Source organism: Pseudophryne corroboree, chromosome 4, assembly GCF_028390025.1.
Source record: "Pseudophryne corroboree isolate aPseCor3 chromosome 4, aPseCor3.hap2, whole genome shotgun sequence".
Classification (NCBI taxonomy): domain Eukaryota; kingdom Metazoa; phylum Chordata; class Amphibia; order Anura; family Myobatrachidae; genus Pseudophryne; species Pseudophryne corroboree.
In genome coordinates this window covers 474,821,626-474,849,041 of record NC_086447.1, presented here as the reverse complement: position 1 = coordinate 474,849,041, position 27,416 = coordinate 474,821,626, and the positions used below count along the sequence as shown (strand labels likewise).

General features: G+C 43.0%; 1 long non-coding RNA gene across 1 annotated transcript; it reads left to right on the top strand.

Annotated features, from left to right (window-relative positions):
- Nucleotides 1-395: 395 nt before the first annotated feature.
- On the top strand, nucleotides 396-3,787 carry LOC134911516 (uncharacterized). Its single transcript, XR_010176636.1, has 3 exons — nucleotides 396-540; nucleotides 1,424-1,547; nucleotides 3,692-3,787. It is a non-coding gene; the product is annotated as an uncharacterized LOC134911516 (long non-coding RNA).
- The last annotated feature ends 23,629 nt before the right edge of the window (nucleotides 3,788-27,416 follow it).

Genomic DNA, 27,416 nt, shown 5'->3' with positions numbered 1-27,416 from the left:
TTACACCATCTGTGCTGCTATATATATATATATATATATATATATATATAAAAGGATGAGAGAGACACCAGACGGTCTGAAGTGGAGTGCCAGACCAGCCGAAAGGAGCCTCACGAAAAGGAAATGGGATCCGTTCCATATTTTGCAACGACCTGGAAAATGCCTACAGCAGACTTTAGAAAAAAAAACAGGGAGACAGAAGGAGTTATTTGAGGTCCTGTAGCTTGGTTTTGTAGAAAACCAGTAAGGGTCCCTGGGGGTGGATGGGAGAAGAGGTCGGGCCCCATCCACAAAGGTCAGCCCAGGTCTTGTGGGTTCTGCAGCCAGGATGGCTGAGTAATTGTGCACCTGTATAATACCTAGACAGGGCTGAAGGTTTCACAGGTGCAGGACCTCTGATGCTGACTAGCAGCCAGAAGCTAGGGCCTGTAAGGGAGCTAGTGTCAGGGGTCTGGAAGACTGTGTATGCTTGAAGGGACTTCGGTACCAGTGGTTCCTGTCAGGACACATTTCCACTGAAGTGGGACGCTGCACACATTGGTGAATATAACCCAGGACACTATGTTATGAATGCTTATTTGTAGTGCTGTTGGCAAAAAGCTTTATACTGCTGGATTCATAGTTGTATAGACTGTATGATGTGTTTATAATCACCTGGCAGCTGTGTGATGTTAAACAGCCAGGGAGATTGTTGTTACCCTAAGTTGTGGTGTGAACAACTTGGTGGTTTTGTTTTATGTAGTAAAGAACCTGTGGTCTAGTAAAACTGTTTTGTTTTCACTATATACCTTGGTGTCAGTATTGTTATTTTTTGACTACCCCAACAATACTGTGTATGTATGTATGTATGTATGTGTATGTATATATGTATATATGTATATATGTATATATATATAACTTTTAAGAATAAAATGAATACTGTATGAAGAGGTAAGCCTCTTTATTAAATCACAATATTAAAATTGGAAATTATTTTATTATAGTAACAAACCATGCTGCCAAAGAAACTATCTGGTGCAGAATTTAAAAAGCTGAGGCAAGGTAGAGAACACAAAGCACTAATGCTTTCCCAAATTTTTCAGAAATTGCTCACAAAGTCAAATTGTGGTGCCGGTGATGTTGTAGGAACCTCTAGAGCAGAGTCACCACTGCCAGAGATTTCTGATTTAGGAGAAGATGTTCAGGAAGTACTTGATACAATCATTGTAACTGCTGACAAGGGTCACAATTTAGAAATCGACACTGATAGCACAACCATTAGTGAAACAACTGAAATGTGTGCACTTAATTTTAATTACTTAATTACTCGTGACTGGTTCTTTAATACTCTACCTAATGGTAAAATAGTAGAGCAATCATGGATAATGTATTCTGAGATGCAGATAGCTGTCTTTTGTTTTCCATGTATCCTTTTTGGCAAAAGACCCGAGCCCACTTCAAGTATTGCAAACCCTCAGAAAGGCTTTTCTGATTGGAGACATTTGAATCCCAGAATAGAAAACCATGAAAACGTGCTTGATCACCGAGCTTTACAGATAAATTTGAAGGTAGGTCATGGAGTTGACAATGAACTTCTAACTGCTATCACTTATGAAAAACAGAAGTGGTAAGAAGTTTTAAAAATAATTATTCATGCAATATTCTTCTGTGCCACAAACAATTTGGCTCTTCGTGGTTCATGTGAGACATTTGGCCAATCCAACTCAGGAATATTCCTTAACTTCCTCAATGTCATTAGCCAATACAATTCTGTGCTAGCAGGTCATATCAAAAAACTTAAGAAAGGCAGTGTTAACTATTTTTCAAAAGCCATCCAAAATTAATGCATTAACCTCCTTGGTAACACAGTGAGACAAGAAATAATCAATAGAATAAAAGATGCTAAATATTATTTGATTATCTCTGACTGCACTCCAGACACGGTACACAACGAAAAACTGTGTGAAATAATCAGGTAGGTTAGGATTTCAGATGGAAAATGCAGCATGGAAGAGCGCTTTATAGACTTTATTAAAACTGAGAAAACAGGCAGTGGGCTTTCTGCTGAAATAGAACAGAAGCTTTTCAAGGATGGTTAGATACAAGTAATATACATGGACAGGGTTATGACAACTGAGCAAATATGGCAGGAAAATATAATGGTGTGCAAGCACGATTGACCGATGTGAACACTCTGGCTAGATGTGATCCATGTACTGCACATTCGCTCAATCTAGTCAGAGTTAATGCTGCCAGTTCCTCTGTGGAAATGGTGTCATTCTTTGCAACTGTTACAAAAATATGTACTTTTTTTGTGAGTTCAAGAGCTGGATGGCCAAAATTCTCAAAAGTCCCCCTCAAAGGTCATAGTACCACCAGACGGTCATCAATAGCTTGTGCTGTGAAGTCATTAAGTACCCAGTTGCATGGGGTTCTTCAGGCACTGCACCAAGTAAGTGATGCCACATGTCTAGAAACACATTTCACAGCAGAGAGCCTGATACAATGTATTGATTTTAACTGTATTTGCATTGTACTTATGTGGGATAAAAAAATGTAATTATATTGACTTCATCAACCAAGCATTGCAAAAGAAGGGATTATCAGTTGACCAAGCTGCAACACTGACAGGAGGACTTCTGAATCAACTACAGCATATGCGTGAAGAAGGGGGTGATACAGTAGTGAAAGAAGCAGGCATCATTGCTCAGTCAATGGATCTTGCTCAAGAATTTGCAATGAAGAGGCAAAGCAAGAGAAGAAGGCTTGATGATGGTGAAGCCCCAGATGAAGGTTTCAACATGACCACTGAGCAGGTTTTCCAAAGACTTTTCTTTAAAGTAATTGATACCTTGATTGTACAACTGAAGTGGCGTAATTAAACATTGATGGAAATCTCTACTGATTTTGAATTTCTTGTTTGACCCTCAAACATTCACTAAATAACATGAAGAAATGTGCTGCTGACTTGGCAATAAAGTTCTCTAATGATCTGAGTGTATCACACATTGTGTCAGAGATAGAGAGTTTTAGCTTTCAAGTTGTTTCTGTACTCCCAGACTGTAGCAAAGCAACACCAGGGGAAATTTTGAACCTTATACATGTCTGAAACCTAAGTTCTACCTACTCTAATATCGATATAGTTCTGCAAATCTTGCTGAGTATTCCTGTAACAGTAGCATCTTGTAAACAGAGCTTTAGTAAATTAAAATTAGTAAAGAACTACTTGAGGTCTTTAATAAGATAACAATGTATTTCAATTTTGGCCATTCTCTCCATTGAACATAAAATTACAAGTGCCATTGACTTCAATACTGTGATAGATGAGTTTGTGCAAGTGTTTCTTTATCTAGGGAATGACTTAACCTTATTTTAAGAATAAAACAAGGAAAAAGGTGAGATGAGTTTGAAGACTGCTACAATATCATTGGTCATGGTCCCCTCTAGTTTTACAATCAGTAATTTTAAAGCATGACGTGGGGGGACGGGGACGACAATGCTGTTTCTCGCACATAGCTTCAAAATGTCTAGTTATGGCACTGTGATAAAGCAAATTATTTTGTATTTGTGTGTGCGCCATGGAGTAGTTTCAGATATGTTACCAGACTATTTGACATGTTACTGTATTTGTGCACTTATTGTTCTGTATCTTGAAGGAGTTTGAAAATGACAAAACCTAACCCTAATATTGAGTCTCTTATTTTTTTTTCAGTGCCCAGTTGAAATGAGATATGGCAGCTGGCTGCATTAATGTATGCTTTGGGCCCACCAGTGCTTGACCAGCTCAAGGTGTTGGATCCTTCGTGCAATGCTTTCATTTGGTTTTAGTTTTTAGTTGGTTATGTAGTTAGTTTTTTGTTTTGGATTATTTTTGATTATATTTTATGTTTAATGTGAAAAAAAAATTATTCTGAAGAATTCTTTATTTTTGTTTATTGCAAAACATCAGATCCCCCTGTCATAATGCCATCCAGACCTAATCTACATACCCAATGGAAGTTCCTTCTCTCCCAAAAAGAATAAAAAAATACATCTCCCCAAAAGATCTCTAGTAGCTGTGAGTCTGAGGTTAATAAATAATAATACTAATCATAATTCTACTGGTGACAGCAAGCCTGCTAGGATTTGTAGATCCACAGGTATCATCATGCCTTGACATCAAGGGCTCAAAGCACCTGTAGTCCATCTGAAAAATAATGTACTGTACAGTACATCATGAGCAATACTACCCACATTTAAATAAACATTGCAGAGTCAGCTATTGTGAACATCAAAGTATAGTGAATTTAAAAAATGTTAAAAAAATAATCAAAACACATTTTTATTTCAAAATTTTTCTTGTTAAAGCTGATTAACTTATAGGAAGAAAAGCAATACCTTAAATATATATCTGTTCAGGCCGCTGCGACCGCTAAGTGTGTGTGTGTGTGTGTGTGTGTGTGTGTGTGTGTGTGTGTGTGTGTAAAACCCCTAAGAGATGCGTACAGGTTGCGTAAGCACGCCGTCACGCTGTAAGCATGGAGTAGCTACACGTGAGGCAGAATACACTTTATAACCCCTAGCAGGAAAGGAACACAACACCAATTGTATTTAAAATGTTGGGATCCGACCCACAAACAGTTATTTAAGAAAAAGGGGGTTACAACAATAATACAATTACATAAGAGATACAGGCTACAATCAATGGATACATACGTTTGTTCACCAGCGCCACCCGCTCCCGGTTCTCAGTCTATCTGGGAAGATGACCTTCAGAGAATGTGACTGACTGGCCAGGAGGCTTGGCTTTTATACAATATTCCAAAGCATGAAACAATAGAAACTGTATGCTCTTCTTCCATTGGTTTTGGGGTAGGACATATCCTGTGCACTGGGGATCATTGGTCAGCTCAAGCGGTGGGCGATGGCTACGTATTGAGATGTGATTACTGTTGTTTACATTTGAGTTCCCGCCCCAAGACCAGTTAAACCCACCACATTAATCATACATAAATCCGGTATTATTAATAAATTATTGCTGCAATATGCAACAATATCCTCATACCCACCGGATTACTGCTTATGTGACCCTGAACAATATGATCCCACACATGATATGTTTACTTATTCCCATCCTCGAAATATGTATATGTGTGTGTGTGTATATATATATATATATATATATATATATATATACACACACACACACACACATATATATATATACACATACACACACATGTTTCTGCTATTACAATTTAGTTATGATATATATATATAATATATATATATATATATATATATATATATATATCCATGAGTTTAGACTATAAATGTTATACCTCTGATATCTAAATGTCTGGTATGTGTTTTTATAAGTTCTTTATTCGAGGTTAGGGTTTGGCTTGTATTCTTTTCTAGGATATTGTCTTCTTGTTTGTCCTGGCTTCTAGTAAAACAATGACAGTCCAGTATCTGTTGTCTTAATGTACACTTTAAAACAATGGGGGCAACCAAAGGTATTTGTATTCGGGAGAGAGAGCGCTCACTAAGGGAGAATGGGATGAGTGCCGCTAGACCTGGAGGTGTCCTGCCTCCTTAACAATTGTAGAAAAGTGAATGGACAGCGCACTTGGGGATAGGGATGCCAGGAGGGGGGCAGGGATGGGGGTAGAAAGAGAGAAGGGGGAAGATGATGCAGTTTTCTGCTTCTGCGTGAATTTAAATGATGGATGTAGGTCCTGTATGTGTAATAATAAGGTGAGACGCAGTGAAATGTATTTGTTTATTGTTAGGGTTTGTGTACAACCCTCTTCAGGTTTGTCATATAGGATACCCTTTATAGCTGTACCCTCCTGAGCGGTGCACTATTGCCCAGATGTTGGTAGTCAAATTGTCGGTGGTGTCTGTCTGATGGTAATCCTAGAAAAAGGCACGTATGCTGAAACGCGTTGGAGACCCGCCACACACTCTAACATAGACTTTTTTCCTCTACCATCACACTGCAGATCCCCCTCTCAGGCCGGAGAGGGAGAGTGCATGAATTGGAACACTTCGTCCGCTCACGTGACCCAGCACATGACGCGGGTAACCAGGAAGCAGACGGGACCCGCGAACAGGAGCAATAGAACAGCGCCTGCTATCGAACCGGGGACCGGAGCTGCAGACAGACACCACCGAGGCAGTGCAGGACGCGGGACGGGACTGTGGAAACCGGCGGCAGGCACATCCACCTGCCCCCGGCGGTAAGTGACATCTACACAGCCGTACACCGGCCACCTCCAGCCGAGCAATACAGGAAGAGTCTGACAGGCGGGACGCCGCAACTGTCACACTCATCCCACATCAGACTAACGGAGAACATTCAGAGATACATAGGCAGACCACACCTATGGTAAAGGTGACCCTTACTAGGGTACACCTGACATTGAACCCAGCGGGGGTTTACTCTGAACAGGGTATACCATTGGGAGGGTATACTAATAAAGGGTAGTCTGCTATGACACACCTGATAGTGGCATTTTAGACAATTTGACTACCAACATCTGGGCAATAGTGCACCGCTCAGGAGGGTACAGCTATAAAGGGTATCCTATATGACAAACCTGAAGAGGGTTGTACACAAACCCTAACAATAAACAAATACATTTCACTGCGTCTCACCTTATTATTACACATACAGGACCTACATCCATCATTTAAATTCACGCAGAAGCAGAAAACTGCATCATCTTCCCCCTTCTCTCTTTCTACCCCCATCCCTGCCCCCCTCCTGGCATCCCTATCCCCAAGTGCGCTGTCCATTCTCTTTTAACCAAAGGTATTTGCCTTCTTCATAGATCAGGGTCCTTGTTCCATGATTACAAAGCTTTGCGTAAACAAGTCAGTCTGATTGAAGGCACTGTTTGTGCTTGAGTTTATGGAAGAATCACATTTCTATGCGTATGAGTGGTTTGATTAAATTGTGTGCGCACATATAACTTGCTTATTGAAGAATGTACAGACTGTGTGTGAGTTATGCACTATATGGATAAAATATTGAATATGGCTTTTGTGGATTTTCTAAGCGAATGCATATGTAACCGTATTTACTCATACCACGTGCTAATACGCAGGGTTTATCGAGCCAATGTACGCAGCGTCTGGGTTTGCGCATGCACGGCTGGTACGCAACCGCACAGAGGCCACTCTGAATGGTGTTTGCACGTGATACATGTGGCTATAATATTTTCGACTTCGACAGTCCACCCTTTGGCAGTCAACAATAACTGCCACACTTAACTAATAAAACTGAAAATATTATCTATATAATATATACAAAGTTTGGATGACCGGGAGAGGGTTGTAGGTAGGAAATGTGTAGCCTAGTGGGATAGGAAAAAGCATGTATGTATGAATTAATGTCTGAGGGGCATGTATCATCGTGTCGTATATGTTCTAAGTAAGCTTCGAGGTATTGCGTAGTATACATTAAATCCTTCTCATCCCGTATTAAGGGTCTGTATATGGGCAAACAAACACTACCGAGCTCTTTTTGGGCAAGGGCTTTCAACCCTCACCCTTTCGGCTTCTTATACCAACAAATGGGGAGCACATTTATCTGATGATACATGGAGGGGAAACATATGTGAGTGCTACTATATGTGGATAACACCTGTCGACTATGTATGCCATTAACTGGGTGTTGCAGAGATGAGGGTAAGACATATATATATATATATATATATATATATATATATATATAAAAAAAAATACATTCACATAAAATTGGGTATGGTTGATGTCTTTTCTGGTTGGATGTTTCTGGGTAGAGTGGGAAACAGAGAAAAATTGTGAAAGAAACAGGCCATGAAATTCATTTGCAATCCTTATCATAACACTGTCTCTACGGATGGATCATAAATCAAATCAGCTGCTATAACAACGCCCTCACTCCTTAGACTCATCAAATTTGTGCTGTTTGCGCAGCATCAAAATTCGAACACACCTGAATATCAGACCAATAATTATGATGACACCCAGGATACAAAGGAGAAACTTTCCCACACGCAATTACATTCTGAGCCCACTCTCCTACTCCAGAAAACCATTTGAGTGGGTTCAACCATTAGGCCCAGACGGTCCATTCATTACCCAGAGCCATCAAGGTAAGGTTGTGTTTCCATTGGAACTCCCACTTCAACTGCAAGATCTCATCCATCTTTTGATCGATGATCTCCGTGGGGTCGTCAGTGCTATTCGTAATATACATACAGCACTTCTCACTATATTGAGTTACCAAAGTAACACAGTACCCACCTGTCACAGCCTTAACATAATTAAGGACCATTCTGTGCTGGACTAGCTCCTTCTTACAGGCTTGTAACTCCCTGCCCGTATATCTGAAGGTGTTATCATACATCTCAGTGATATTATCTATCAAGTTCGCTAGTGCATGTATATACCTATAATTTATAGTTCTTCTGGCAGTACGGGTGATGTCTAATGTGAGAAGAACTTTAATCCCGGTGGATTCATGGATCAAATCAGAGGCTGCGTGCTCTGCCCTATCTATGAGGTGTCTCTTGATGATGTGCTCATAATGGATATGAGTATAAGGAGTCTGAGCGTTGCGGTGAATGTCTTTCATTTTGTCGTGTGCTATGGTCATGACCTCTGGTAGTACTCTCCCAATATAGCATAACCCTTCAGAGCTCGGGGTAAGCCACTTGTACACTTTCCTCCCACATATGAAATAGGCATCATCTAGGAGAACATAAGGGAAAAAATGCAACAACACCATATCACATATCTTCCTTATAAAGAAACCAATCCCTAGTTCTCTCATTTGGTCAGTACAAGTATCGGGCTGGATGATGTGGGCACAATACCCCTGCGATACTTTTCCAACCCACATAGTTTTGATCCCTCGTGTATACCTGTACCGAAAGTACTTTCCACTGGTGGCTATCTTGTGTACAAGTTCGGAGTCAATAGGTATCTTATCAGCTCTGTGTGAAAAGGTCATTGTCTGGTTATTCCACGTCACTTCCCAATTTCCTGGTTTTTGGAAATTGGAAACATTTAAAACACAACAGTGACCTATCTACGTGGTACTGGTGGAGCTTCAAGCTAGGGGGCCTAGATATATTGAATTTCTTGTCCACCGGCCTTCCACCCCATAATTCAAGTACCTCATCTATCATTAAAGGGTATGGCACTAATCCTGTCTTACTCTGTCCCTGAGGTACCTGTGAGCACACCCAGCATTCTGTTTGGTTTAAGACCGTACCCACTAATGAGTGGTAATCACTCAAAGGATGTCGGCCCATGTCAATATTACTGTTTGACTGACATCTCTGGATGCACCCATCTTCGACTATGTTTTCGCAATGTCTACATATACAATATTCATCAGACAATAACCCTTCACATTGCCTCCGAGCTCCGTGACTACCAGATCGCTTACTGATACCAGCCTTTACTAGAGTGATCTGCTGCTCCTGAGATCCTACAAATCCATACTCGCCATCAGAACCCATTCCAGATCCTTGCTTGATGTCTCTGGCACCCTCACAAAAACAGATTGTCCTGATCAAAAACAGTCACCAGAAAAACCCAAAATACAGTCTCTTGAGGTAGATCCATTTCGTTAAGGAGCAAAAAGAAAAATAAGAAGGGAAAAATAAAAGAAAAAAATGCAGTGGGGGTGAAAAAAAAGAAAAATGGTACGACAACCGTCCTTGATTTTGTTGTTCTCCGTGCTCAGGTGCTGTTCAACAGTCCTGGCTCTCAGCTTTCCCAGAACAAATTCTCTAGTGATACGAGGTTCTCTTCACCTTGCTCTTTGTCATGAGTTTTCTCCGGGTCAGCAACCTTCTTGCAGTTGGACGAGTGGACCCAAGTCTCTCTCTCGGCAACCTATAGTGCTGTCTTGCTGGTCAACAAAACTTGATACGGTCCTTCCCACCTGTCTACGAGGCAACCTGAGCATAAAAAATTTTGAATCATCACATAATCCCCATGCTCAATGTCATGACAATTACTGCTTGGTATGTCAGGAATCACCAGTTTTAGATTCTTTTGTTGATTTCTCAGTTGCTGGCTCATCCTAACCAAATATTGCACAGTTATTTTGTTATTGCACTTCAAATCATCCTTGGGGTCTATCATTACATGGGGTTGTCGACCTAAAAGAACTTTGAAGGGTGGTAAGTTAAGCGGTGACATGGGATTGGTTCTGATGCTGTACAACACTAATGGTAAGGCCTCTGGCCACAACAATCCAGTTTCAGCCATCACTTTGCTCAGCTTATTTTTTAATAGTGCTGTTCATTCTCTCCACCTTCACACTTGCCTGTGGCTGGTATGGAGTATGCAGCTTGCTATTAATACCCATCAGCTTGCACATGACCTAAAAGACTTCACCTGTGAAATGTGTACCCCTATCACTTTCAATCATTCTAGGGATACAATATCTGCACACAAATTCCTGCACGATTTTCTTTACAGGAACACAGCAGTGTTTGTGGCAGCGGGGAATGCTTCTACCCAGTTTGAAAAGACATCGGTACACACTAACACATATTTAAAATTCCTACAGGGTGGTAACTGTATGAAGTCAATTTGTATTACCTGAAAAGGTCCGTCTGTAGGAGGGATATGGGATGGCTCTGTTGGTATTGCTTTACCAATATTCTTCCTCAAGCAAGTAAGACATGTCATTGCTTTCTTACCTGCATGAGAAGAGAATCCTGGTGCACTCCAGTAGGCTCTTACCAGTTTGCACATACCTTCCTTACCCAGATGAGGCAGACTGTGTGCCGCCTCAGCTAGACTTGGGAGATATGCTCTGGGGGCCACTGGCTTACCATGTCCATCTGTCCAAAGTCCCGAGGACTCCTGACCATATCCCTTCACCTTCCAGACTGCCTTTTCCTGTAGGGAACACAAATTTTTCATTTCAATTAACTGTTGCGTGTTAACTATGTTAAATGTCATCAGTGGTGTGATGTTGGTTTGTATGGTGGTGCTTGCTGCTGATTCTGCAGCTTCGTCTGCCTGGCTGCTACCAAGTGAAATTGGGTCTTGGTTGTAAGTGTGTGCTTTACACTTGATAACAGCCACTCTGTCTGGTTCCTGTATTGCTGTCAGAAGCCTTTTGATGTAAGACGCATGCGCTACAGGTGTGCCAGCTGCCGTCATGAAATTTATGAGGTGCCACAGGGCCCCAAAATCATGCACCACTCCAAAGGCATACCTAGAATCCGTGTATATATTAGCTGACTTACCCTTTGCCAACTCGCATGCTCTGGTCAGTGCTACCAGATCAGTGACTTGTGCTGAGTGAGGTGGGCCAAGGGGTTCAGCTTCTATAATACCTTCGTAATCTACAACTGTGTATCCGGTGCACAGGTCTCCCGATTCTGTCTGTCTGTGGCAACTACCGTCAGTGTAGAAGGTAAAGTCTACTCCTTCCAGTGGGTTGTCACTGATGTCAGGTCTCGCAGTGAAAGTTTGGTTCAGGTATTCCATACAATCATGCATATCAGTATCTGCACTAAATCCGCCTTCACCATCGTTGTCATCCTCCACCCTTTGTGCATGACCAGGCACACTTGGCAAGTAAGTTGCAGGATTTAGTGAGCTGCACCTCTTAATGGTGATGTTTACAGGGGCCATCAGCGATAGTTCCCAACTTGTTAACCGAGCAGATGGGACATGTCTGGTTTGGGTGGAGTTTAGCAAGGCTGATACTGCATGAGGTGTATGGATGATCAAGTAGTGTCCTAACACTACGTCCTCGCTTTTAATTACCAGGAGAGCTATCGCTGCAACGCTTCACAAGCAAGTGGGGAGAGACCATGCTACAGTGTCCAACTGTGCACTGTAGTAGGCTACCGGTCTGCTGGCACCACCATGTTTCTGCGTTAAGACTCCTGCCGTGCACCCAGCTCTTTCAGTACCGTATAACTCAAAGGGCTTCTCAAATCTGGCTTACCCTATGCTGGTGGTTGCGACAAGCACTGTTTTAGTCTCTCAAACACCAGTTTGGACTCATCTGTGTGAGAGACCCATTCTGGTTTATTTGAGGAGACCATTTCTTGCAGTGGTAGTGCCAGTATAGAGAACCCTGGAATCCATTTCCGACAGTACCCACACACTCCAAGGAAAGTGCGGATCTGATGCTGAGTTTGTGGCAGAGTCAGGTCGCAGATGGCCTGTATTCGGTCAGTGGTCAGGTGCCTAAGTCCCTGCATCAAGCAATGCCCCAAGTACTTAACCTTAGCCTGACACAACTGCAACTTATACTTTGAAACCTTGTGTCCTGTCTGGGAGAGATGAAACAGAAGCTGTTTAGTGTCTGCCAAGGACGACTTAAATGAGCCAGAACACAACAGCAAATCATCAACGTATTGTATTAGCACTGACCCACTCTCAGGTTGAATAGATTGCAAACAGTCATGTAAGGCCTGGGAGAATTTACTTGGGCTGTCAATGAAACCTTGGGGGAGATGAGTCCAGGTGTACTGTACTCTCCTGTAAGTGAAGGCAAAGAGGTATTGGCTGTTAGGGTGGAGAGGGACAGAAAATAAAGCAGAACAGAGATCAATGACAGTGAAGAACTTGGAGGTTGAGGGAATCTGCATTAGGATGACAGCTGGATTGGTCACTATGGGGAATTGACTCTCAACTATCTTGCTTATCCCCCTTAGATCCTGCACTAGCCTGTAACACCTCCCCCCAATCTTTTTCACAGGGAAGATGGGACTATTGGCTGTGCTGGACGTCCTGACTAGGATGCCCTGCTGTAGCAGCAATTCTATGATGGGGTACACTCAAGGGACGTGCGGTGAGCTAAATAGCTCAGGAGGCACTGGCTAGCACCAGAACAAGATTTACACACAATATATAATCCAAAGTGTACATGTGGGCATTATACACAGGTGCAGCAGTATAAACTCCTGGAAATTCTGTGAGTATTGATCAGAGATGTGCAGAAAAGTTAGCCAGGTGGGGCACTGCCTCACCTGCCATAGACTTTTTACTCCAGAGTTCTGGCTATAAAATTTATTAGAATAATGCAAAGAAGATATTTCAAACATATTCTTTGTATTTTTTATGTACTTTATACAGTAAAAACTCTGGCACAAACATTAGTATAACAGAAAAGGCTCTGCCTCACCTGCCTCATCCCACCGCACGTCACTGGTACACTCCTAATTCTACCTCTGGCTTCAGAGGATACTGGGGAATTTTTGGAGCTATCCTACCATCTTTTACTTGCACTGCTACTGGAGCTACATTCGCCATCAATCCAGTGTCTTGTCCATCTTTGGTCCAAAGGGAACCCGGTATTTGCGAGATCATTTCCTCTACCTTTGATGGATAACAGTAGAGTGCAATATTAGCCTTTGAGGGGTGTCTAATATATCTTGTACTTCCTGTGCATGGTTCTCAGGTATATCTAAGAATACACCCTCAGGGGTACAGTATATGACACACCGCATTTTACACAATAGGTCTCTGCCAAGTAGATTAGTCAGTGCCGATGCAGCCAGCAGAAAAGAATGTTTGGTTTGCTAGGTCCCTATCGTAATCTCTGCAGGTCTACTCAAAGGGTATTGTTGCACCTTTCCTGTTACTCCCATTGCCGAAATCATTTTTCCTGTGGTCGTTACACCTGTGGTGGAGTTTAACACTGATCTGGCTGCCCCTGTATCTACAAGAAAAGGTAATGATACACCAGCTACATCAACCATGACCTCAGGATCACTACCAAGGCCAGCGATCAATTTCACTGGCTGCAGACTACAGGTGTGCCCTAACCTCTATTGTGTAGTGGGATCCTCCCACCGGGCATTGGCAGCTAACATATGTGCGGGGGATAACTGTGAGTCTTCGGGGGCCTGCCAGTCCCTCCTGGGTGGGTACCTCCTTGTTTCCTCTCTATGCGGCTCATAATCCCTTCTATGTGGTACCTGGTCCCAACTATGTGTATTGTAGTGTTGTTCGTATTCAGGTCTAGGGGTTCTATATACGTTATGTGTCCCGCTACTTCTGCAATACCTGGCAAAGTGCCCTTCTTTCCTGCAATAGAAACATATTATTGAACGTGACTTACCATCAGGGGTCTGGGGTTTGCCTGTATACTTACAGTCATCAGTTTATCCCCTTGCAACTCCTGTGTTTACTGATGTTACGATCATGCTCGATAGCGGACTCTCTTAGCGCAGCCACCAAGATACCTCTCCAATTTGGCAGAGAGGGTTGCACCCTCGTCCTTAGTGCCTCCTTTAATCCATCCATTAGCACAGAAACGGCTACCTCCCTGTGGTTGGCATTCTCCTTAATATCCTCTATCCCAGTGTATCTAGCCATTTCCTGCAGTGCTCTATGGAAATATTCGGATGCCATTTCACTGTCCTTTTGCCTTATGGAGAAAATTTTGTTCCATTTAACAACAGTAGGAAAATACACTCCTATTTGCAGGCTGAGTTGCTTTACATTCTCCTGGCTGTACTCATCAGTGAGCGGTACTTCTACATCTAATTTACAATCAGTTATACATTTTGGGATGTCAATGTTAGGGGTAAACACGCTCGTAGCACTGTTCGCCAATCCTTATTTGTAAGCTCATGAGCATTGCCCAATTCTTTAATGTATTTCTGGCATCCGACTAGATCTTTTCTGGGATCGGGGAATTCTGATATAATTGATCTCAGTTCTGATTGGGCCAAAGACAATGCATTTCAATGTTCCTGATGGGAGTTACTCCCTGACTATCAGTTCTCCCATTGGGCACTGGCAATCACCCTGACTGGATTTAACTCAACCACATCATTTTTGTTTGATTCTATAATATGGGGAGCTATTGTCTCTGCATAATGTTTGGTACCGTACTTACTGGTGGACACAACCTCACTTATCCCTCCGCTGCGGGGTATCGCTACTACTCTTGGTGGTTGGGCCATGCCCACCTGGGTATCCTGTATGGTAGCTGCTAAAGAGAGTGCCAATATCGTGCTGGGCTTGTCATCCTCCTCACAACCTTGGGAAATATTCAAAATGGGATACAACTGGCAAGGGTTACGGTTAACACATTGATTAATCATTTTGCTATCCTTTACCAATGCACCATTGGTTGTAGCCAATTTCTCCCCATCAACATATGGGGGTGGTGGTGCACTCGCAATCACTTTCCCGCTAGGTTTGGAACTTGCTGTGCGAGCCAGTTCCCTTTGCACCTCCCCCTCTTGCCGCCACAGATTTAAACAGTCGGTATGTCTGATCCTCTGTTTTCTAGATTTAACCAGACATATTCTAATCATTATGCTCTGTAATACCTCTGGTTCAAAGCTACCCACCCTAGGGAATGATGCCCTATCTTCACCAGTCATACGTACCCATTCATTGCAAAAAGCCTCCACATGTGGACCATATTTCCCATACATTATAAACCGAGCTGACCCCCTGAGCCGTAGCTTTCCAGCCTGAACCCTGGCTGCTGTATGTCTCTCACTTGAGCACCTGGCTCCCATAATACCAAACTACACAATGCAAGCAGACGGTGAAAGTTCTCCGAGCGCTCTTCACTCGTTCTCGCCCACGCTGGCCAGTACTACGATACACTGTCAATAGTGCATCGCGATGTACCCAACTTAGTACTCCTATCAGACCTTACAGCACCACAATTTCTTTCGGTGGAGGTTCTGTTGGAATATTTTCCTGAGAGAGGCAGCGAAAAATTCCTTTTTGGTATCTTTCCACTGGAATTTTTGTAGGGTAAAAAACAGAAAACTTCAATAACTATTGCTCACCCTTTCCAATGGACTTCCACCAGGGAGATTTCCTGACGTAATCAGCAAAAAACCCCTTATTTACACAATCACGTCTGCTTATGCTTTCCACAGTGCATATGACACAATAGTAACACGTTGTGCTGTGTAGAACACACGGACATGCAGTTCAATCGAACGGCCTATAGATACTTGCAGGGTCGGACTGGCCCACAGGGGTACCAGGGAAACCACCGGTAGGCCCCACTGCCTGAGTGCCCACTCCTTCCTCTAGGGATCAGGTTCCAGACTGTGCATTTGTATTATGCATGGTAGATATGTTGCATTACACTGCACTAGACTATTGTGTATTTCAAGTCTCTGTGGAGGCTAGCCACACCCCCTTTGGAGGCTGGCCACGCCCTTAAGTATGGGCGCCTATCACTGCATTCCCCCGGTGGGCCCTCCATGCCCCAGTCCGACACTGGATACTTGTTATCTATATGCTGTGTGATCGTGGGAGTCGAATTCACAAGCTGCGCTCCTCAGCCGGAGCGTAACAAAAAATGTTTACTTCAATTCACAATTCTATCACAGTTCACAATTCCCTATCATGCTCCTGTGCAAGTCTTCTACTCTATTCCTGTATTCACGCAAGGTATCTGGGCCTTACGCCACCGAGCCTCTACTAACTCAGTATTTCCACAAGACCCGTATTTCCGGGGATCAACTCCAGTCACTCTTACTTTCAGCTCACACAAATACACAGTGTTTTTCTTTTCTGTACAGAAAATACCACTTCCTTTTATTGGCTACTTTACCCCAGAGGTAGTACAGTTTAAACAAAATATCACGGTAATCTGATTTTGAAATCAGATAGTTATGTGCTACAGTATTAAATGTCTACTATCCCGCCTTAGATTGTACTATCGTGTGGTTATATTTTGCGCCCACAACTCTATGCAACAACCGTGCGTTCGCAGTTCAATAAACAGCACAATCTCGATAAATGTGAGCAATAAAACTATTATTACTCACTAACGCAACACACACTTGTTCCATACGCTCGCCGGAAGTCACCCACACGGGTAATCTCCTTTTGAGTGTAAACCTAAACGTTTTAGGCCAGAAACTGCGTTTTGTGTTTTATAATTACACCCTTAACACACTTTTTCAAATATCTATATAGCAAACAAATTTATCCGATTTCACACAGATCTATAATGACTGTAAACCTATGGCAACAATGGCCCTCATTCCGAGTTGTTCGCTCGCAAGCTGCTTTTAGCAGCAATGCAAACGCTAGGCCGCCGCCCTCTGGGAGTGTATCTTAGCTTAGCAGATCGAAAGGTTAGCAGTTCTGCAACTAAAAAATTTCATGCAGTTTAAGAGTGGCTCAAGATATACTCCTAGCTTGCGGTGACTGCACTCTGTTTAGTTCCTGGTTTGACATCATAAACACACCCTGCATTCGGCCAGCCACTCCCCCATTTCTCCAGCTACTCCCGCATTTTTACCTGGCACGCCTGCGTTTTTTAGCACAATCCCTGAAAACGCAGAGTTGCCACCCAGAAACACCCACTTCCTGTCAATCAAACAACGAACACTTGAATCACTGAAAAGCGTCGCTCGAGCTTGTGTAAAACTACAAAGTTTTGTGTGAAAGTACTTAGCACATGCGCGCTGCGTAGCATGCGCAGAATTGTCGTTTTTCTGCCTAATCGCTGCGCTGCGAAAATCAGCAGTGAGCGATCAACTCGGAATGAGGGCCATTATGTGAGAAAGTATGCAAAGTATCTATACACTTTGTGTACGCTTTTTGCACCAAAAAAATGTACACACAGATTTTAAACAGCTTTTATCCTGTGTCCTTCGGGTTACCTCAGCTACTCTCTATACTAGACAGAACAGACGTGATCTAACAGCACAGACTGGTTTTAGCACAATGCAAGGTTATTTAACATGCGTCTACACCCTTTGCTGAAAGATCAAAGACTGGTATGGCCTGTAAGTCTGAGAGTGTGAGAAGAACCGGACAGAGCCCCCAATTGTTAAAGCTGATTAACTTATAGGAAGAAAAGCAATACCTTAAATATATTTCTGTTCAGACTGCTGCGACTGCTAAGCGTGTTTGTGTAAAACCCCTAACAGATGCGGACACGTTGCGTAAGCACACCGTCACGCTGTAAGCATGGAGTAGCTACACGTGAGGCGGAATACACTTTATAACCCCTAGCAGGAAAGGGACACAACACCAATTGTATTTAAAATGTTGGGATCCGACCCACCAACAGTTACTTACTAAAAAGAGGGTTACAACAATAATACAATTACATAAGAGATACAGGCTACAATCAATGGATACATATGTTTGTTCGCCAGCATCACCCGGTCCCGGTCCTCAGTCTATCTGGAAAGATGACCTTCAGAGAATGTGACTGACTAGCTAGGAGGCTTGGCTTTTATACAATATTCCAAAGCATGAAACAATAGAAACTGTATGCTCTTCTTCCATTGGTTTTGGGGTAGGACATATCCTGTGCACTGGGGATCATTGGTCAGCTCAAGCGGTGGATGATGGCTAAGTCTTGAGATGTGATTACTGTTGTTTACATCTGAGTTCCTGCCCCAAGACCAGTTAAACCCACCACATTAATTATACATAAATCCGGTATTACTAATAACTTATTGCTGCAATATGTGACAATATCCTCATACCCACCGGATTACTGCTTATGTGACCCTGAACAATATGATCCCACACATGATATGTTTCCTTATTCCCATCCTCAAGATATGTGTATGTGTGTGTGTGTATGTATATATATATATATATATATATATATATATACACACACACACACACATATATATATATATATATATATATATATATACATACATACATACATACATATTTTTGCTATTACAATTTAGTTATGATATATATATATATATATATATATATATATATTTCCATGAGTTTAGACTATAAATGCTATACCTCTGATATCTAAATGTCTGGTATGTGGTTTTGTAAGTTCTTTATTTGAGGTTAGGGTTTGACTTGTATTTTTGTCTAGGATATTGTCTTGTTTGTCCTGGTTTCTAGTAAAACAATGACAGTCCAGTATCTGTTGTCTTAATGTACACTTTAAAACAATGGGGGCAACAAAAGGTATTTGCCTTCTTCATAGATCAGGGTCCATGTTCCATGATTACAAAGCTTTGCGTAAACAAGTCAGTCTGATTCATTCAAGGCACTGTTTGTGCTTGAGTTTCTGGAAGAATCACCTTTCTATGCGTATGAGTGGTTTGATTAATTTGTGTGTGCACAGTAACTTGCTTATTGAAGAATGTACAGACTGTGTGTGAGTTATGCACTATATGGATAAAATATTGAATATGGCTTTTCTATGCGGATGCATATGTTACCGTATTTACTCATACAACGTGCTAATATGCAAGGCTTCACGAGCCAATGTACGCAGCGTCCAGGTTTGCGCACGCACGGCTGGTACGCAACCGCACAGAGGCCACTCTGAATGGTGTTTGCACGTGATACGTGTGGCTATAATATTTTCGACTTCGACTGTCTGACGTGCACATAGAACAAAAGAAAATAAGTACTTTTAAAACAATCTTAATTTCTCACAGTACAGTATATCATAGATGATGTTAGTTGAAAGATGTACAGGAATGTAATAGTACTGAAAGAGGATAGTCACAGCAATGAAAAAAAAAATACTTTTAGAATAATCTTAATTTTAACATCATAGATTATGTTAGTTAAAAGATGTACAGGAATGTAATAGTACTGAAATATAATAGTCACAGAGAGGAGGCAACTCTGGAGACAAATTCTCAGTGAGCTGGATCACACTAAAGACTTGGAAATCACAGTGAGCTGGAACACACTGGGGACTTGGAAATTACAGTGAGCTAGAACACACTGGAGACTGGGAAACTGCAGGGAGCTGGACTACACTGGAAACTTGGAAATAATATGCTGGAACACTATAGAGACTTGGAAATCCCAATGCAGAAATCCCCTGACCTAGAGTATAGTATACAGTTCATAAGGTAGAGAAGTAGTGCCGGCAACTATTACCAGTCATGACTGGTTTAAATAGTATGCATTGGTTGCTAGTTGGTTTGACATGTGCCCGGAACTCCAGAATTTCCAATTGACTGGCCAGCTGGGTGACCACATCCAAGATGGCAACAACCATGAACTAGAGGCATGGGGAATGTGTTGGAGGATGCTGACCCAGCACCCACTGGGCAGAAAGAAGATACGTTTGAGGGTTTTGGGGCTGCCTCAGACATTGCTTGTTACAGTATAGGAGTATACCATATTATTACCATGGTGCAATTCCACACTACATACTGTAATTAAAGATAGCTCTCCTGAAGGAAGATCTGTGAAGTTTTTATTTTAATACAAGGAGTGATGTACATGTGTCTGTTATTTTCTTTCAATTTGCATTGTACAAGTACAGAGAAGCACAAAGAAGTGTGTGGAGGCAGAAAAGAAAGGGGTAGGATTCCATATTAATTGCTAAACTGACCACTTAAAAAAAATCTAGTTTCACCCTTGCACTGAGCATCACTCAGCTGACCCATTGATGGTTCAATGGTAAGTTGTAGCACCTAATCATGCAGAGATAGGAATTATTTATTATTATTTATTCTCCTTATATACTCCAATATGTTGAACTCAGTGTATGGACTTTTCCCCCTGTTGTGCCTCTCAGGTTTTACTCAATAGTTGGTGCATTGGAAGCAGTAGGTACTGTTTGCTGCCAAGCAAAAGTTTTCACGAGTGTGGTATTGAAAGTCGACAGTAACTAGGTCGACAATGTCCAGGTCGACCACTATTGGTCGACAGTAACTAGGTCGACAGTGTGTCTAGGTCGACAGGGTCTTTAGGTCGACATGTTCTAGGTCGACAGGTCAAAAGGTCGACATGAGTTTTTAATGTCATTTTGGTGTTGTTTTCTTTGTAGAGTGACCGGGAACCCCAATTAGTGCACCGCGTCCCCTCGCATTGCTCGCTTCGCTCGCCATGCTTCGGGCATGGTGCCTTCGCTCCGCTACCGCTTCGCTCGGCACAGATTACCATTCCAATCATAGTCCACGTGGATCGTTAAGTATGAAAAGGTTCAAAAAAAGAAATTTTTTTGAAAAACTCATGTCGACCTTTTGACCTGTCGACCTAGAACATGTCGACCTAAAGACCCTGTCAGCCTAGACACCCTGTCGACCTAGTTACTGTCGACCAATAGTGGTCGACCTAGACATTGTCGACCTAGTTACTGTCGACTTTCAATCCGGATCCCAGTTTTCACATTAGTGTCATACAACAAAAGTACAATTATATATGCTAGAAAAAAAGCATACACAACATTTTCAGTAGGTTGAAACATAATTTTTAGAAAATCAGGTATGTCATTTTGTTTTAATGATGTATATTAAAATATTTCTTATCAAATGCCAATTAATAAATTATTGAGTTGTTTTGTAACCTGATTGAGAATTCTCAAAGGACAAACTCCTGTATAATATGACATAAACAACATGTTGCAGAACTGATTGGCATCTGTCAGCTGTATCTCTAGGGAGAATGTTAGCATAATTTGTCACCAGAATAGATCACTTCATGCTGTTTGCTCTGCTTTAAAAGATGAAAGAATTGAATCAACCAACAACTTGTTTTTCTTATATGGAGTTGATTAGTTCCCTAGTTTCAGAGTAAAGCTTTTATACAGTAGTTGAGTTTAAATGAGACCTTGTCAACTCTGAGAAAATGAAGGCTGATGAACGCAGTCAATATCATTTGATAAGGCATCAAGAATTCATTAATCCCAAACCAATGCTATGAACAGAGTGAGATGATTCACCAGAATATTTGCAGGAATCTTTAGTTTTAAATTTGCAGCTATAGATGTTCCTTTATATTTTTATAGTAAGTTGAATTTATTAACACATTTGGGAAATAATGTAACAAAAATATTGGCTAGACCACATGTCAATGTGCTCTGAACTGTCTGCCCCAGAGAATTGTCATTAAAAAATGGTAACATTTAAAAATAACAGTAAACAAATTATAAAGCTTTTGTAAATATGTTTCGTTACAGTGTCAAAAACAACATTATGTCCAATATGTAATTTTGTGTTGATAGAAATGTTGTCCTCAATAAAATTAATAAGAATTAGTAATATCTAAGGATGTGCGTGGAGCCTTGTATTTTGGTTTTGGTTCTATTTTCATTGTTGTGTTTTGGTTTTGCCAAACCACCCTCAAGTGTTTTGATTTGGAATTCGGATTTTAAATCTGAATCTTGGGTTTTGGATTTCAAAGAAATTTAGAGATGAGCGGGTTCAGTTCTCAGATAACCTAACCCACCCAAACATAGGGGATCAGAGGTAAACCAAGCCACAGTTCGGATATCCCTGCCTGCCCTGGATCCAAAATCAAGGCAAAACCTCAGGATCCTGCTGTCAGATCCTGAGGTTTTGGCTTGGGCGCCAGTCCCATTGTATTCAATGGACTGACCGCTGATTGGCTAAGAGAGCTGTCTTTCATGACTCTAAGCCAATCAGAGTGTCGCCTTAGGCTACAAATGGGCAAGATGGATGCCCCCACTGTGCTAATAGCGCATATTCCCACACTGCAAACACCATTGCACACACTGCCGACACACCCACACTGTCAGCACCCCCTCACTGAGGACACTGATGGCACTCCAGCATTGCCAACACTTCTGGCACCCCTGCACTGAGGACACTGTTGGCTTTCCTGCACTGAGGACACAACTGGCATTCCCACATTGCCGACACTGCTGGTACCCCTGCACTGAGGAAACCACATGCAGTCCTGCACTGAGGACACAGCCAGCACCCCTGCACTGTCAACACCTACACACAGAGGATGCAGCCCACACTGCTGACTTCCCCATATAGAGGACACCAGTGGCACCCCCACACTGCGAACACAGCCAGAACCCCTGCACATAGGTTATCACTTTGACACCCATACTGCTGACACTGCCGGCACCTTTGCAGTGAGGACACAGTTTGCACCTCTGCCTGCACTGAGGACACAGCCAACACCCCTGCATTGCTGACAATTCCTGAACCCCTCTCCACTGCCAACAGCGCCGATATAACCACATTAAGGACACTGCTGGCACCTCCGCATTGAGGACACTGCCACCTCCATATTGCTGATACCACCAACACCCCCGCACTGAGGACGCCAACTTCACCCACCAATGCTGAAACCACTGACATACCCACATTGAGGACACCACCAGCACCCTCACTCTGCCAACACCACTGGTACCTCTGCATTGAGGACATCCCCACACTCTGCAAAGCCCCACACTGAGGTCTACTAATTTGTAAAACATTTTTAAACTAGAGATGAGCGGGTTCGGTTCCTTGGAATCCGAACCCCCCCGAACTTAACCCATTTTACACGGTTCCGAGGCAGACTCGAATCTTCCCGCCTTGCACGGTTAACCCGAGCGTGCCCGAACATCATCATCCTGCTGTCGTATTCTCGTGAGATTCGTATTCTATATAAGGAGCCCCACGTCGCCGCCATTTTCACTCGTGCATTGGAGATGATAGGGAGAGGACGTGCAGCGTTCTCTCAGTTGTGTTCAGTGTGCAGCAAATATCTGTGCTCAGTGTGCTGCAAATATCTGTGCTCAGTGTGCTTGCAAATATCTGTGCTCAGTGTGCTGAAAATATCTACGTTCTCTGCCTGAAAAATGCTCCATATCTGTGCTCAGTGTGCTGCAAATATCTGTGCTCAGTGTGCTTTATTGTGGGGACTGGGGACCACCAGTATTATATAGAAGGAGGACAGTGCAGAGTTTTGCTGACCAGTGACCACCAGTATTATATGTTCTCTGCCTGAAAAATGCTCCATATCTGTGCTGCATTGTAGTATATAGTAGGAGGACAGTGCAGAACTTTGCTGACCAGTGACCACCAGTATTATATCGGTACGGTACAGTAGTCCACTGCTCTACCTACCTCTGTGTCGTCAAGTATACTATCCATCAATACCTGTGGTGCATTTTAGTTGTTGTACGCAGTATATATAGTAGGAGGACAGTGCATAATTTTGCTGACCACCAGTATATAATATATAGCAGTACGGTACAGTAGGCCACTGCTCTACCTACCTCTGTGTCGTCAAGTATACTATCCATCCATACCTGTGGTGCATTTTAGTTGTGCGCAGTATATATAGAAGGAGGAAAGTGCATAATTTTGCTGACCACCAGTATATAATATATAGCAGTATGGTACAGTAGGCCATTGCTATTGATATATTACTGGCATATAATTCCACACATTAAAAAATGGAGAACAAAAATATGGAGGGTAAAATAGGGAAAGATCAAGATCCACTTCCACCTCGTGCTGAAGCTGCTGCCACTAGTCATGGCCGAGACGATGAAATGCCATCAACGTCGTCTGCCAAGGCCGATGCCCAATGTCATAATAGAGAGCATGTAAAATCCATAAAACAAAAGTTCATTAAAATTACCCAAAAATCAAAATTAAAAGCATCTGATGAGAAGCGTAAACTTGCCAATATGCCATTTACGACACAGAGTGGCAAGGAACGGTTGAGGCCCTGTCCTATGTTCATGGCTAGTGGTTCAGCTTTACATGAGGATGGAAGCACTCATCCTCTCGCTAGAAAAATGAAAAGACTTAAGCTGTCAAAAGCACAGCAAAGAACTGTGCGTTCTTCTAAATCACAAATCCCCAAGGAGAGTCCAATTGTGTCGGTTGCGATGCCTGACCTTCCCAATACTGGACGGGAAGAGGTGGCGCCTTCCACCATTTGCATGCCCCCTGCAAGTGCTGGAAGGAGCACCCGCAGTCCAGTACCTGATAGTCAAATTGAAGAGGTCACTGTTGAAGTACTCCAGGATGAGGATATGGGTGTTGCTGGTGCTGAGGAGGAAATTGACAAGGAGGATTCTGATGTTGAGGTGGTTTGTTTAAGTCAGGCACCCGGGGAGACACCTGTTGTCCATGGGATGAATATGGCCATTAACATGTCTGGTCAAATTACAAAAAAAATTACCTCTTCGGTGTGGAATTATTTTGACAGAAATGTGGACAACAGGTGTCAAGCCGTGTGTTGCCTTTTTCAAGTTGTAATAAGTAGGGGTAAGGACCTTAACCACCTAGGAACATCCTCCCTTATACGTCACCTGGAGCACATTCATCAGAAGTCATTGACAAGTTCAAAAACTTTGGGTGATAGCGGAAGCAGTCCACTGACCATTAAATCCCTTCCTCTTGTAACCAAGCTCCTGCAAACCACACCACCAACTCCCTCAGTGTCAATTTCCTCCTTAGACAGGAAAGCCAATAGTCCTGCAGGCCATGTCACTGTCAAGTCTGACGAGTCCTCTCGTGCCTGGGATTCCTCCGATGCATCCTTGAGTGTAACGCCTGTTGCTGCTGGCGCTGCTGTTGTTGCTGCTGGGAGTCGATCGACATCCCAGAGGGGAAGTCGGAACACCACTTGTACTACTTCCAGTAAGCAATTGACTGTCCAACAGTCCTTTGCGAGGAAGATGAAATATCACAGCAGTCATCCTGCTGCAAAGCGGATAACTCAGGTCTTGGCAGCTTTGGTGGTGTTAAACGTGTGTCCGGTATCCAGCGTTAATTCACAGGGAACTAGAGAATTGCTTGAGGTCGTGTGTCCCCGGTACCAAATACCATCTAGGTTCCATTTCTCTAGGCAGGCGATACCGAGAATTTACACAGATGTCAGAAAAAGAGTCACCAGTGTCCTAAAAAATGCAGTTGTACCCAATGTCCAATTAACCACGGACATGTGGACAAGTGGAGCAGGGCAGACTCAGGACTATATGACTGTGACAGCCCACTGGGTAGATGTACTGTCTCCCGCAGCAAGAACAGCAGCGGCGGCACCAGTAGCAGCATCTTTCAAATGCCAACTCATTCCTAGGCAGGCTACGCTTTGTATCACCGCTTTCCATAAGAGGCACACAGCTGACAACCTCTTACGGAAACTGAGGAACATCATCGCAGAATGGCTTACCCCAATTGGACTCTCCTGGGGATTTGTGACATCGGACAATGCCACCAATATTGTGCGTGCATTACATGTGGGCAAATTCCAGCACGTCCCATGTTATGCTCATACATTGAATTTGGTGGTGCAGAATTAATTAAAAAATGACAGGGGCGTGCAAGAGATGCTGTCGGTGGCCCGAAGAATTGCAGGCCACTCTCGGCATTCAGCCACCGCGTGCCGTAGACTGGAGCACCAGCAAACACTCCTGAACCTGCCCCGCCATCGTCTGAAGCAAGAGGTGGTAACGAGGTGGAATTCAACCCTCTAAATGCTTCAGAGGATGGAGGAGCAGCAAAAGGCCATTCAAGCCTATACAGCTACCTACGATATAGGCAAAGGAGGGGGAATGCACCTGACTCAAGCGCAGTGGAGAATGATTTCAACGTTGTGCAAGGTTCTGCATCCCTTTGAACTTGCCACACGTGAAGTCAGTTCAGACACTGCCAGCCTGAGTCGGGTCATTCCCCTCATCAGGCTTTTGCAGAAGAAGCTGGAGAGATTGAAGGAGGAGCTAAAATGGAGCGATTCCGCTAGGCATGTGGGACTTGTGGATGGAGCCGTTAATTCGCTTAACCAGGATTCACGGGTGGTCAATCTGTTGAAATCAGAGCAGTACATTTTGGCCACCGTGCTCGATCCTAGATTTAAAACCTACATTGTATCTCTCTTTCCGGCAGACAATAGTCTGCAGAGGTTCAAAGACCTGCTGGTGAGAAAATTGTCAAGTCAAGCGGAACGTGACCCGTCAACAGCTCCTCCTTCACATTCTCCCGCAACTGGGGCTGCGAGGAAAAGGCTAAGAATTCCGAGCCCACCCGCTGGCGGTGATGCAGGGCAGTCTGGAGCAAGTGCTGACATCTGGTCCGGACTGAAGGACCTGCCAACGATTACTGACATGTCGTCTACTGTCACTGCATATAATTCTGTCACCATTGAAAGAATGGTGGAGGATTATATGAGTGACCGCATCCAAGTAGGCACGTCAGACCGTCTGTACGTATACTGGCAGGAAAAAGAGGCAATTTGGAAGCCCTTGTACAAACTGGCTTTATTTTACCTAAGTTGCCCCCCCCCCCCTCCAGTGTGTACTCCCAAAGAGTGTTTAGTGCAGCCGGTCACCTTGTCAGCAATCGGCGTACGAGGTTACTTCCAGAAAATGTGGAGAAGATGATGTTCATCAAAATGAATTATAATCAATTCCTCCATGGAGACATTCACCAGCAGCAATTGCCTCCAGAAAGTACACAGGGACCTGAGATGGTGGATTCCAGTGGGGACGAATTAATAATCTGTGAGGAGGAGGATGTACACAGTGAAAGGGGTGATGAATCGGACGATGAGGAGGAGGTGGACATCTTGCCTCTGTAGAGCCAGTTTGTGCAAGGAGAGATTGATTGCTTCTTTTTTGGTGGGGGCCCAAACCAACCAGTCATTTCAGCCACAGTCGTGTGGCAGACCCTGTCGCTGAAATTATTGGTTTGTTAAAGTGTGCATGTCCTGTTTATACAACATAAGGGTTGGTGGGCATGCCCAAGGACAATTCCATCTTGCAC